This window comes from Neoarius graeffei, chromosome 24 (assembly GCF_027579695.1).
Source record: "Neoarius graeffei isolate fNeoGra1 chromosome 24, fNeoGra1.pri, whole genome shotgun sequence".
NCBI classification, from domain to species: domain Eukaryota; kingdom Metazoa; phylum Chordata; class Actinopteri; order Siluriformes; family Ariidae; genus Neoarius; species Neoarius graeffei.
In genome coordinates, this window is record NC_083592.1 from 3,939,566 (window position 1) to 3,954,434 (window position 14,869).

General features: G+C 46.4%; 1 protein-coding gene across 4 annotated transcripts in view; it reads left to right on the forward strand.

Annotated features, from left to right (window-relative positions):
• Positions 1–14,869, forward strand: part of LOC132872764 (class I histocompatibility antigen, F10 alpha chain-like) — a 318,444-nt gene that overhangs the window by 154,143 nt on the left and 149,432 nt on the right. The window contains exons 1-2 of one of the 4 annotated variants that reach the window (XM_060907828.1): positions 6,673–6,717; positions 6,833–6,913. The exons of the other annotated variants lie outside the window; for them this stretch is intronic. The gene's annotated coding sequence lies outside the window, so the exon portion shown is untranslated. Of the gene's footprint in view, positions 1–6,672; positions 6,718–6,832; positions 6,914–14,869 lie in introns of those variants that run through there. 4 annotated transcript variants of the gene reach the window in all.

The following is a 14,869-nucleotide window of genomic DNA, read 5'->3' on the forward strand; positions in this document are numbered from 1 at the left end:
GTGTCCGTGACATAAACGTAGTGCCTTGATCAGTCAGAATCTCTTTCGGGATTCCAACTCGGGAGACGACGCGGAAGAGCGCCTCTGCAATACTGTGTGCTGAGATATTGCGCAGAGGCACTGCTTCTGGGTATCGCGTTGCATAGTCCACCAGAACTAATAGAAAGCGGTACCCTCGTGCTGACCGATCTAATGGCCCGACGAGATCCATCCCAATTCTCTCAAATGGGGTCTCGATTAATGGAAGAGGGCTCAAAGGCGCTTTTGGAATGGCCGCTGGATTCACTAACTGGCATTCGCGGCATGCCGTACACCACCTACGAACATCGCCGCGAATCTCCGGCCAATAGAATCGGGCCATTATTCGGGCTAGTGTCTTATCCTGCCCTAAGTGTCCAGCCATGGGATTAAAGTGAGCCACCTGGAATACCAAGTCCCGGTGGCTCTTCGGTATTAAAAGCTGCGTGACTCGCTCTTTAGTTTGAGTGTCCTGCGTCACTCGGTATAACCTATCCTTCATAATTGCGAAGTAGGGGAAGGACGGGGTGGCGTTCGGCTGGAGTGTTTGACTATCGATTACTCTCACTTGGTCAAACGCATGTCGCAGAGTCTCATCTCGTGATTGTTCTAATGGGAAATCCGCGAGGGATTCCCCAATAGAAAGAGGAGGAGCCGGCAGCTCCTCACTCTGACACGGAGATGACGTAGACGGCTCTGTGACAGCTGCTCCCGCCAAAGCGACACCGGGACCTCCCCCTGTCAAATGGCAGGACCCACTCTTTACTAGGCGTGTCATTAAACCCCGAAATCCCGGCCAATCAGTCCCCAAAATTAAAGAGTGGGTAAGGCGAGGATTAACCGCCGCCTTCACTATAAATTTTTCCCCTCTGAAAATAATGTGGACCTACACCAAAGGGTAGCGGTGAACATCCCTGTGCACGCACAACACCTTCACCCCCTGTGCTCCCCCCAATGCCTCGTTTTGCACCAGGCTTTGGTGAATTGAGGTCTGGTTACAACCAGAATCCACCAACGCCTGATATGTATCCCCTTGGATACTCACCAGTATGCGATACGCTCCGGCCCGATCGAGGGCGGCCTCTGGCGCGTCGGGGATCCGAACCACCACGTCCACTTCCATTGCCGTGCACTGCTGTTGAAGGTGGCCCGGCTCCCCGCAGTGCCAGCAAACCGGCCCAGGCTTTCCCTCTGCACCGGTGATCTGGGGCTCACTCACCTGAGGTGGGGGAGAGACAGACACAGAAGGGAGAAACGGGAGGGCACCGCGGGTGTGGCGAGCCGGCTGGGGTGGTGCCGGCCACCGCCTCCGCGGTGGGGGAATGGAGCGAGGACGGGACACAGGAGGGGGGGAGAGAGAGAAGATGTCATCTGCTGTCCTGCCGCCGGGACAGCCGCCAAATGGTCCTCCGCCAGCTCGACTGCCTGATCCAGCGACGCCAGGCGGTGGCACCGGACCCACTCCGCAGTTCCTGCTGGCAAGCGAGCGACGAACTGTTCCAGCACCACCTGGTCGATGATTCCCTCGGTGTCACGGTTGTTGGCCCTCAGCCACCGCCAGCAGGCGTCCCGGAGCTGCTGGCCAAACGCAAACGGCCGGCTGACTTCCTCCAAGCGCAGCGCGCGGAAGCGCTGGCGCTGCTGTTCTGAGGTGCGCCCCACGCGCTGGAGGACGGCCCGGCAGAGGTCCGCGTAGGCCAGCCGGCGGTCGGCGGGGAGCTGTAGCGTGGCCAGCTGTGCCTCTCCCGTGAGCAGGGGGAGGAGGCGCGCTGCTCCATCGGCCACCCCGAGGCTTCGGTGACTTGCTCGAAGAGCGTGATGAATGCCTCGGGGTCGTCCTGCGGGCCCATCTTGGTGACGGTGAGGGGAGACGGGCCCGCGGTAGGAGCGCTGGTGGACCCCGCTGACACGAGGAGGTGCCGGAACGCCTGTCGATCTTCTTGTTGGGCCAACACCAGGGCCTCGAACCACTGTTCTTGCTCCTTTCGGAGGGTGAGTAGCGCCTGGTGCTGGCTTTGCTGGGCCGTGGCGAGGGCGTGGACCAGTTCAGCGAATGGGGAGGACTCCATGGGGCTGTGAGGCTGCTGTGCTCCAGATCCCGGGTTTCGGCACCACTGTGGCAGTTCGGAGTTGGTGGGTGGAGCAGAGAGGACGGCAGGGCGGAGATAAGGTTTGACAGAATGTTTTTATTTCTACACTTTTCAGTCTAACAATCAATGTGGACTTTTCAGACACACTCTCAGCGTCTGGGTCAGGAAGAGCTCTCCTCCGCTCTCGCTCTTCCTCCTTATATAGGGTGCGGTCACTGGGAAGACACACAAACAGGTTAATTGCTCTCAGGTGTAGTGATTCTGCCACTTACCTTCCCTGACTCCGCCCTCCTGTCACATTATGATCCGGCAGCTATTTACATCGGATCCAGTGTAAATAGCTGCCGGAGCATGCTCCAGCTTGCTCCCCCTCAAATTAAGCAGCGCGCTCCGGCTTGCTCCCAGAGCGCGCTGCTTAATTTGAGGGGGAGCAAGCCAGATCGTGCTCCGGAACCTCGGCCGGAGCACTCCGGGAGCAAGCCAGAGCGCGCTCCGGAACCTCGGCCGGAGCACTCCGGGAGCAAGCCGGAGTGCGCTGCTTAATTTGAGGGGGAGCAAGCTGGAGGGCGCTCTGGCAGCTATTTACACTGGTTCCGGTGTAAATAGCTGCCGGATCATAATTACAGTAAACTAGTAAATACAGTAAAGGAAAAACTTGAGACTGAAAGGTTTTAACAGTCATCCAAATGACTGAACGTAAACATTGCTAAAGTAACATGCCAGCTACTATGTTGTTGACATTAGCCAGCTTGACCTTCAAAATGGTGGACACCGGGGCGTCACGTGACCCTGTGACATCAGGTGAAAAACCTCAATTGTCGGCCCTTTTTCTCCCTTTCAGCTTTCTGCTGCTTCTCCTTCCGTTTTTGATATCTGGACTTCATAATTTCTCTCACCACCATCACACCTGCTCCTGCTTAGCAACTTCTGGAATGTTCACCTCTGCTGTGCACGGAGAGAAACTGCCAGCTGATGTGAGCTGCACTAATGGAGCACTTGCATGTGACGTCACAGCCGGTCCAGATTGTGACAGACGCCATCGTGTCGGTCAAACGCCATATTCCGCCTTCTACTTCTACTTCTGGTTCTACTTCTGCTTTTACTTCTACCTTTTCTTCTGGAAAACCCTACTATATACAATTCTACTACAACGGCTGCGGCTACAAGCTCTCCCTACCTATGCATGTTTTTTATGTTTTTTGTGTGTATTTTTGCGTGTTGTTCGTCTGTACCGGACTTCAATATCCACTACAACTGTATGGACTTACTGGACATTGGTTTCCAGCAGAAAATGACGGTTTGTAGCGATTTCCATCGCATGCACAACATTCCGGACGAGAAAAAAAAAACATTCCGGACGAGATAGCGAGACCAGCGGGGTCTCCGTGGATTGTTATCGGAAGCAAAGCGAAGGAGGCGGTGGCGGGAGCGGAAGTGAGGCTGTAGAGCCGGCCTGTTGACTAAGCTCAGAAAACAGCCACTCAAATCTCCACTGCTAAGCCTCTCTCTCTCCAACGCCAGATCCATGTAAACAAGATGGACGATTTGGAATTACCTTATTCTATTCTATTATCGGCTGGTCAGTGGTATACTCAATACTTAAGTGACTTACCCATCCAATGAGGATACTTGTTTACAAGATGCCACATCTGAGTCGCTGACAAATCCTGAATTTCTGTAGAGATAACTGTCCAGAGATTTATAAGCATGCAGTGCTTCACCACTGAACAGCGAGGGAAAGTTAATGAGGTAATTATACACGGGTATTCCGCTGGCAGTTCAAAATCCGGTCGTGAAAACTCCGTCCGGAAAACCATAAGGGTCACAAATCTGTAGATCGTTTATTTTAGACATATATCTAGCTATCTGTTCATTAGAAAAATGAGCTGTGTAGTCCGTTGGTTGAAATTGATCCATTCTGTACACGAGTGCAGCAATATTCAGCAGTGTTTTTGACCGACAAGATGGTGGTTGTGTACGTTCCGGTCATGTGACTGCAAGATCTCTATAGCGGCGCTGTGCACACAGTTCACTGTCCCCGCCCACAATCAGACTGTACCATTACTAAAAAGGGAGGAGGGGTGAAATGACAATATCATAAATAATTCAAGAAAAATGTGATAGCAAATCATAACCATGTATAATTTGCATATTTTAACAGATGAAATGAAATATTTTATTTCAAAAACTTACACAAGGCAATACTATTAAAATAATATTAATATCCCTCACAGGCCCCCCTGTCAGTGCCAGGCCCTTAGAATCGTCCTAACTTTTCCCTCCCTAGCGGCGCCCCTGCACACACACACACTCACAGATGTGCGGTCAGGGTAGGCACTGCCTACCTTAGGTAAATTTCATTAAAATAAAAACCAACACGTGTTTTTAAAAAATATATTGTTGAGAGTTCACAATGGGCAATATGGGTTTTTGATCGGTCTTCGGAGACGTAAATGTACTTTTAACAACTCATTTGTTCCAACTCAATGTTTTGGAACAAATGAGTTGTTAAAAATACATTTACGTCTCCGAAGACCGATCAAAAACCCAAGTTATCGCATGACGCAAAGCACCTAGGCTTTGGCAGGTTGTCGCGGGAACGCGCAATCCTCCGCTTGCATTTCGAAGACCAGGGTAGGCTCCCTTTGGGTCTGCCTGTCTTGACTTCAACGCTGCCAATATAGGGGGGTTGCGCATGCGTATTATGTATCGCATAGACAGTCTATGGGGAGCAAAAGCTCAGCTTTTGCCGCAGCGGGAATATGCGAGCCAATCACAGCGGTCAAAATGAAAAATTGTTACATTGCACATGAAGTGCCTACTGTCTGTGCTATATGCCCCACACTGTATTTTGAGCACGTTAGCGAAAACTTCACAGGTGAATATGTCTACAATTGCACACTTAAAGTGTTTCAACAAACTTGATTACCAGCAGAAGTTGCTTACAATCAATCGAGGTAGGCCAACACCCCCTCTTAACGATTTCCATCAGCGAAAGGGGCAGAAAATTGTACGTACATTCCAGCCGGAATGGTACAACAGAAAAGAGTGGCTTTGCTGGTGTGAAGTTAGCAAGTGTCTGTTCTGCTTCCCCTGTCTGCTGTTCTCCAAACAGCGTGACAATGTGTGGGTATGTGCCGGCTACACTGATTTAAACAACCTGCCCATTGCATTGGCCAAACATGAAAGATCAAATGTACACATCCAAAATCAAATAGCATTGAAAACATTTGGGAAGGGGACTCCAATAAATTTAGCTTTGGACGAGGCCAGTCGACTGCAAATTTCCGTGCATAATGCAAAAGTTCGCGAAAACCGTGAGATACTAAAGGATTTGATTCGTGCCACTTGCTGCCTTGCCAGGCAGGAGCTAGCATTTAGGGGGAGGGATGAAACCACTGATTCAGCTAACAGGGGGAATTATGTGGAGTTGTTAAACGCATTTGCGGAGAAAGATGAGCGTCTGAAGATGCATCTTGAAACATCATCAGTTTTCAGTGGTACATCTAACCATATTCAAAACGACCTCATCTCGGCCGTATGTGACACTGTGTGTCAAGACATCCGAGCTGAGGTTAACGCTGCCCCGTTTGTGTCAGTTCAGGTCGACGAGACAACTGATGTGAGGCACCTTATTGGATTTTTTTTTAATGTTGATTAGGCCCTTTTTTATTCTTTTCTACGAAATTAGCCCAGCTAAATTCCATATCTTTTCAGTATCTAGGATTCAAATCAATTCAATTAAGAGTTGCATCAAGCAAAAATGAATGACATTTTGCATAATGACAGCCTCAGTCACATCTTTGACACCTTGACATCTGACATCTTAGTTCTTTTGTGAAAGGTGTTGAACAGATAGTGGCTCATTACCATAGCGCCATCTAGCGGCTGTCTTTGAAAATAACGATTTGATTTGCTTTGATTTTTTTCCATCATTATTTTGAGTATAGGCCTACTATCTATCTATCTATCTATCTATCTATCTATCTATCTATCTATCTATCTATCTATCTAATCACAGCATGAAAAAGTGCACAGCATGTGTCACTGCCTGCCCTGCCATAGGGCTCACCGCACGCCACTGCGCGCACACACACACACACACACACACACACACACAGCAGCCATTTTACAGCTCAGGCTTTATAAAGATGGTTATAGACTGTATACTGTATTGTAGAGTCACAACACGGAGGAATAAGAGTTTATATTTAAAGTGAATATTATTATTAACTGACTACAACAGTTATGGAAAAGTGATATATTTTTAGATTATATGGATTTAACCAAGGACAATGTACACACTGTGAACTAGCTACATTTCTTTTATAATAATAATAATAATAATAATAATAATAAAACAGTTTTTAGTGGAAACAGATGAAAATCTAAAGGGTTTTGATGATAAACTCTTTCCTCCTCCATCAGCTCCTGCTTTTACTTTCAGAATAATCCTGCACTCTTCACTTCTGCTCAGAAACTGGTGACGTGTATTGAATCCTGAGTTCTGATTGGTCAGAGCTGTGACTCCTGCTGGGTATAAAACCCCTCCCCCTCCTGAAGAGCGCAGACGGAGCGCGCGACACAGCTTTACCGGAACATTGAGAGAGTAAATAATCCTTTAGTGTTTGTTTATTTCTTTAGTTTGCTGAGTGTTTAGTGTTTGTTTATTTGTTTATTATTTAGTTTGCTGAGTGTTTAGTGTTTGTTTATTTATTATTTAGTTTGCTGAGTGTTGGGTTCACCCAGAAAGAGATCCCGATTCCTTCGTGGGCCTCCCCTCGGATCCGAGGACGAGTCAACAGGTCGAGAAAACAGACAGGTTTCACCAGAAAGGTTTCACATGCCAGTTTATTCGTACAGTCACTTCGTCAAAATGAAAACATTCTTGAAAGCGTCTTATAGTGTCAAGGCTACGTTCACACTGCAGGCTGAAGTGACTCAAATCCGATCTTTTCGCCCATATGTGACCTGTATCCGATCTTTTATTGACAATATGAACGACACAGATCCGATTTTTTCAAATCCGACCCAGGCCGTTTGGATATGTGGTCCTAATTCCGATTCCTATCCGCTCTTTTCATATGCGACTTCAGTCTGAACCGCCAGGTCGCATTCATCCGACTTACACGTCATCAACAAGCCACAAACGTCACTATTCTGCGCTGAAGTAGGCGGCGGGTCTCTCAAAAAAAGTTACAACAACATGGCGCATAATCACGGGCGCAGATAGAGGGTGGGACTCGTCCCACCCAGATTTAAATTCACCTCGCTCGGTCCCCCCCACTTATAGGGAGGAAAAAACGTCTATGCTGTCTTTCTTTGCATAAGGCAAACCTCACGGAAAAATCAAAAGACTAATTACCATTTGGTTTATTGAGGTGCACGGCAGTGTATACATAGTTGCAACAATTCACATAAAACAAAACAAAGACTGATATTCGGTTGGTTGAGCTGCGCAGACTGCACAGGTTGCAAGCTCGAGCTTGGTTGCTATGGTAACCCACAACAAGTTTGACAGGCATATCGGGGTTGGAGTTGGTTTGCTGGCAGCTTTGTCCCCCCCAGTTTTTTTGTCCCCCCCCAGTTCAAAAAACGTATCTGCGCCCCTGCGCATGACATCAATGCGAGGGACACTTCGGGCTGTGAAGGTTCTGAATCTTCTCAATGGAAGGACGCAGAGGTTAGGGAGCTGATTTCCATTTGGGGGGATACAGCTATTCAAGCTAGATTGGATGGGTCATACCGCAACCAGGCGGTTTTACTTCCGTAAACACTGGCCATGCTCACTGCGTGTGACGTCGTCGTATCCTGCAATGCGCATGCGGAACACTTTTAGGTCGCTTTTCATTCATACTGAGGATCACATACAAGTCGCATATATTTGTTAATGTGAACGACCTCACAAAAAAATCGGATTTCACAAAAAAATCGGAATTGAGCATTAAGCCTTGCAGTGTGAACGTAGTGTCTGTGTTTATGTTTTGTCTTCATGTGTGTGTGTGTGTGTGTGTGTGTGTGATGGGTGTGCGTCTATGTGGAAGTGTGTAATGATCTTGAATCAATCATAATATAATAACATTTTTGCTGACAGTAAGGTACAGATAGATATCAGAGTCTCGGCTTATGATCAATATTATGGTTAATATTCATGGAATAGCATGGAATGTCTAAACACAGATAATGTCTAGTCTACGAAGAAGGTCAAAGACACTAGTTTGCACAGAAAGGATCTTAATAATTAACATGAATAATTCTTAACACATGAATGTGTGTTCAGTCAGTAAATTACATCTTGATTTCATCAACATAAGCAAAATAACAAATAACAATATGTCTTTAATAATGCTAGAACAAGGAATGTTATAAGAAAATAAACATAAAAAATAAGAACAACTTAACCACAAGAACAATGAGAATATGTCTGAAAGAGGGAGAACAATTAAACAACTAACAGGATTAAACTCATAACTAAATTAGGTTAATGCTTTTAAACTAAAAGCCCTTAGAATCATAAGATCTTAATTATAATGTCATTATGAAACTAATCTAAAACTATAAAACTAACATTAATCACGGAATGCATTCATTAATTACGGGATCCAAATCACTACCATAGTATATTTCAAGCTTTTAAGAAGCTATAACCTAAGTTTCAACTAAATGAATTAACATAAACATGAACTTTAATTCTACCATTTCAGTGTGTGTGAGTCGATCTAACACCAAAACAGACCTTGGTGAATCCTTCAGACACTTCTCTGTTCAAAATACACATTTCATAAACAAAATGTTCCCAAACAATGTCCAGCCTAGGGTTAGGTTTTCAACTAAGGTCGTTTCAACTAATATAATTTTGACACAGAATAAGCCACGAATTAATACTTAACTAAACTTACATATATCTACATATATCTTGATTTAACCTACATATAATAAAATTTGACCTAACAATCCCCCCCTTTAATACTAATCACAGTATTAACTAGATTTTAATTAGATTAGTGTTACACCCTAGCAGGACGATAATATACATTGTTTTCTCTATGCAGAGGTTTGCAGGTAAGACTATTTATCATCTTATGCATTCTGTCCATCAAGCATCTCAAAATGCAAGGTCCCAGGAAAATAAACAAAAGAAAAATCACCACTACAGGGATACACATAGAAAGAATAGCAGACCAATTACCAAACAGTCCAGAAAACCACACCCATCCTGCTGTATCCCCATGTTCATCATGTTCTAGTTGTTGAGCAATCTCTCATTTGATGTACGGCTGCACCTATTTCACCATCCGGGTTATCATTAGTAGGAATAAAAGTGCAACAGCTGTCTCCGATCATAGCACAAACACCCCCCTTTTCTGCTAACAAAATATCAAGGGCCATACGATTTTGAGTAGTCATTAGACACAGGGCGGTTAACTCAGTCCTAATACCATCGACAGCTTTAATGGTTTCATTAACAAAGCTGGCTAAGTGATAATGTGTTAATTCTACATTCTTCCATAGATCAGCTACACCAAAATGAGGAAACATTGATGTCCAAAACCGGTGCCACCTAGTAGTAAGATGATGTTCCAGGGGTGGAAAATTATGAATGACATCTTGTTTTGGGCGATGAGCAGAGAGAGGATGGATAGCAGTGATAGCGTTTTTGAGTTGTATGGGAGCACAAATGCCTGACCACTTAGTGGGAAACGAAACAAGGAGATTACTATTACTACAGTACCAGTACCAGTTTAATGCTAATTTAACACCAGGATAATTATTAGGGTGTGGTGGAACACAATTAGGATGAGCCCTACATGTATTCTTGATATACTTGATACTGTTGAGTGTACAATCAGTTAGCGGAGGGTTACATCGACATGAATTCGGGACCCAGCGAGGACATGGAGAGGTGGTGGAATTCTGATCATATATCTGCTTACATTGAGACTTAGGAATGTGTCCTAAATAAATGTTACTTTTTTGAGAGTAATTCATTCTAAAACAGTGAGGGAAAGTGAAATTAGAAGGCATATCTACTTTCAGAGTAGTGAGAATGGAATCTTGCAATATAATGTCGGGGGTATTTGTGCCATGTGCTAAAGAAGTCTGGTTTAACCTTGCTACCACAGAAGGGTGAGGAGAGTAATCACAGAAAGGGCCCCAAAATTTAAAAGGTTGGCCTTTTGGCCCCCAAGCATAATATAAAGCTTCAGAGCATAACGGCAAAGGTGGGCGTGTAATAATAGTAGAAGACGGCATCAAATGACATACATAACAACTTTCGTTTGTGTGAGCCCATGCAGTCCAGTTAGCGAATTGCCAGAAGATGTTGTCTCGAGGTCCAGCTCCAGCGGGTAACCCTGCTCCGAGCAATAAGAGAATAGTCACGAGGGCTCGGGCGGGTAACCCTGCCCCGAGCAATGATGAAGCAGCCACGAAAGCTCTGGCTGGTAACCCTGCCTCGAGCAATGAAGTGGTCCCGAAAGCTCGGGCAGGTAGCCCTGCCCCGAGCAGTGATGTGGTCCTGAAGGCTCGGGCGGGTAGCCCTGCCCCGAGCAGAGATGTCACGAGACCCGCGATGTGGACCATCATGGTTGTAGTGAGGTGGTTCCAAACGGTTCACGGGTGGTTCCAAACGGGGCGCGAGATCTCTTCCCCTTTTGTTCACAACGTCTCGCAGGCAGTAACTGATTCTCAGTCAGCCGGGCTGCACACAGGTCAAATCTATATAGAGCACAGAGAGAGGAAGAGAGAAAGAGAGACAGACTGGATAGGGACACAAAAAGCGTTAATAGCAAACTGATTATTGTAACACAACTTTGTTATGGAGCCTTCTTCAGTCGGGTGGCATGGATCCACTGTGGAAAAAGGTCAGTTAAGACAGCAGTACGAGTAATGGCGACTATTTCTGCAGGCTCACTATATCTAGGTTCTCCCAATTGTCCAAATCGTTTAAAAAGTCGCACCAGCACCTTGTCTCCCACTTGGAAGGGGTGTGTGTTTGCGGATGGTGGAAATGATATCGTACTATTGACCTTAGTACAAATTTCATGCAATTTATCGATAAGGGCTGCAGAATACTCATCCATATGTGTCTTCAAATCAGAGGTACCCAGAGCCGGAGTCCCTTTTCTCCAGGGGACAGGGAACGGTCGCCCAAAAATGATCTCGTAGGGGGAATAGCCGCCGAGACTAGGCTTCGATGTCATGCGAATTTCAGCCAGTGTGGCTGGCAATAGGTCTACCCAATTTTTGGAACCTGTGGTCTGCATAGCCTTAGTTAGTTTGTCTTTCAATGTTCGATTAGTACGTTCTACGATACCAGAAGATTGAGGATGGTACGGAATGTGAAAACGCCAGTTTAATGAAAGATACTTACACAGGTCCTGTGTGACCTTTGAGGCGAAAGGGGTACCCTTGTCTGAGTCTATGGCATCGGGAACCCCATAACGAGGTATTATTTCTTTTGCCAGCGTACGAGTCACTACCTTTGCATTCTCTCTAGAACACGGAAAGGCTTCTACCCATTTAGAGAATTTGTCCACAATCACCAGGGGATATTTAAACGGCCCACAGGGAGGCATGTGTGTGAAGTCGATTTGCCATTCTAGGAATGGAGATGTAGGTATGGGTAAACATTCGTGTTTCGCGACTGCTTTGGAGTGATTGTTTTGTGCGCAGATGAGGCATCTCTCGAGAATTGAATCCACCAAACTGTTTAGATTGGCTATACAGAAAAGTTTGTTCATGTCCCCCTTCACCCCCCTTCGTGCACGGTGTGTTACGCCATGAAATTCACGCACGAGGAAGGGAAGGCAATGTGATGGAAGACAAAGGCGGCCATCCTGGCTGTACCATAGGCCATCAGAGGCGACATAAGCATCTTGTAGCTGCCAGAAGGCAGAATCATTTGAAGAAGCTGAAGCCTGTAAAGAGATAAGGTCTAAATCTGGGATCAGGCTACTAGCAAGACAAGATGTATTACATGATGAAGGGTCTAGACCAGGAGACATGACACCAGAAGCAGCAGCAAGTTTTGCCATACGATCAGCAAGAGAATTACCCATGCGTTCAGGGGTGTTTCCCGAGGCATGCGCTTTAGTCTTAACTATGGCGAGTGACCTAGGGAGATGACAAGAATCAATAAGGTTTTGTACTAAGGTAGAGTGTGAAATGGGCTTCCCATCTGCGGCGTGGAAGCCCCGTGACTGCCAAATCTTCCCAAAATCATGAGCCACCCCAAAGGCATAACGAGAGTCTGTGTAGATTGTGACGTCCTTGCCCTGAGACAAAATACAAGCACGCATTAGTGCATACAACTCAGCAGCCTGAGCCGAAGAGAACGGGAGAGCATAGGCCTCGTGTACAATGTCAGGCAGGGAACACACAGAATAGCCACAGAGGAAAACACCATCTGAAGGTTTAGAACAAGAGCCATCAACAAAGATTACTTCCCCCGTCTCCAGAGGGCTGGAGGAAAGATCAGGCCTGATACTGGTAGTATGCAAGATTTCAGATAGACAATCATGATCGGTGTCCTCTAAGGTGTCGCCCTGAGAGTTAAGAAGGCATGCGAGAGCGTGACCTACAGTATTAGAGGATGTGGCACGAATTTCGAGATTGTCAGTAGAAAAGAGAATGGTTTCATATCCGGAGCGTCGCTGTGCAGTCATATGTTGAGTCTGTAAATTTTGCAATACCTGTTTAACTTGATGTGACGAGTGCAAGATCAGTGGGTGAGACAAAACCAATTTCTCTGCATCTGAAACCATCATAGCACAGGCGGCGACAGCTCTTAGACACGCAGGCAAGCCTTGAGCAACAGTGTCTAATGTTTTAGATAAGAACGCACACGGATGAATCCCCCCCCCATGCTCCTGAGCCAAAACACCAGACGCCGTACCTTGTTGTTCACAGGCGTAGAGATGAAAGGGCTTTGAGTAGTCAGGTAAACCCAGAGCTGGGGCGGAGCAGAGAGCGCTTTTGAGGGAGTGATAAGCATTAATCATAGTGTCAGTCCAGGTCAAAGGATGTCGCTGTGGATCTTGATGAGAGATTGCAGAACGGAGAATCTTGTCATATGAGGAGCAGTCAGGGATCCATTGTCTGCAATAGTTGATAAGACCCAAAAAAGACATGAGTGCATGCTTAGTGGCAGGGCGTTTTGTGTCTAGGATCGCCTGCACCCGATCAGCTGACAGCTTACGACAACCTTGTGAAAGTTCAAAGCCCAGATACTTAACAGTGTCCTTGCAGAACTGGAGCTTGGTTCTGGAAACCTTGAAACCCTTTTGCGCCAGATGTTGGAGCAGGCGCAATGATGCGTCTTGGTAGATTTCCGGTGACTCAGCGGATATCAGAAGATCATCTGCGTATGTCAGGATCACAGAGCCCTGGGGGAGGGAGAGGTCACAAAGCGCGTTACGAATTACAGCTGAAAACACAGCTGGAGAATCAATAAAACCTTGTGGTAGGCGTGTCCAAGTATACTGCTTCCGTCTGTGCGTGAACGCAAACAAAGGCTGTGTGTTTTCTCCAACTGGAACGCTGAAAAAAGCAGAGCAGAGATCAATGACGGAGAAACAGCAATGATCAGCAGGAACTTGTGATATTACAGAGGAAACGTCAGGTACAATGGGTGCTACAGGAACAATCAGTTCATTAATCTTACGCAAGTCCTGCGTAAAACGCCAGGTACCGTCCGGCTTGGGCACGGGGTTGACAGGTGTATTGTATGGGCTAGTACACTCTCTCACCACGCCTTGTTCAAGGAGAGACTGTAAGATGACATCAATTCCTTTGACTTTATCCTCAGAGAGAGGATACTGGTTAACATAGACAGGGAGCAGGTGTTTCAGCTAAGCTTCATAAGGAACACAATGAACTAGGCCTACCTCATCCTTCTGTTCAGCCCAAAGAGAGGAGGGGATTTCAGCCAAAGCCGTAGAAGGGTCAGTAGAGGAAATAACAGGGTTTACAGAAGTCATGCAAACAGCAGAGATATTTGGCACAGTCACATGTGAAGAAAGAGAAGATAAAGCAGGAGGCAGCGAGTCAGGAGTGCAAATAGTCATCTTGGATCCCTGAAACGAAATGGATAAATGTAACAGACTCATTAGATCCCGCCCCATTAAGTTAAAAGGACACTGTGACATCAACACAAAAGAGTGATGTTTACGAAGTGCTGGGTCAGCGGGACAGGTTACCAGTAACGGAGGAGTGCAAGGGGAAGAAAAAGGGACCCCATCAATTCCCACAGAGCGAACAGTTTTGTTAGACATCGGACCCTCATATGACTTTCCCACCGAGGACATTGTAGCACCAGTGTCAATTAAGAAAGGGAGCACCTCTCCATTCACAGCTAATTCCACAACAGGCAAATCACTAGCTAGATAAGAGTCGAAAGAACAATGTAACATCATGGGGTCACAGCTCTGTAGGCAGCTCTATGCTCGATATGGGCCTACGCTTGCCACAGGAGCAGGCAAAGCAAGAGGAGGAGGGGGAGGAAGAGACACACCACGCTGAAGATTAGAAGAGGAAGAAGAGGATCTTTGCCGTGCCCTGTCTTCATCTGCCCGTTTCTTTCTACACTCACGTTTCCAATGTCCTTCTTTACCACAATAATAGCACAATCTATCACCAGGGAATCCCTTATTCCCCGCCCTGCCTTGTGGATCACCCCAATTCCGCTGTGAGTAACCACTAGCAACGGAAAGGCAGGCCACCTGCTTAGTATCCAAAAGATCATCTCCCTCCAAAACTCT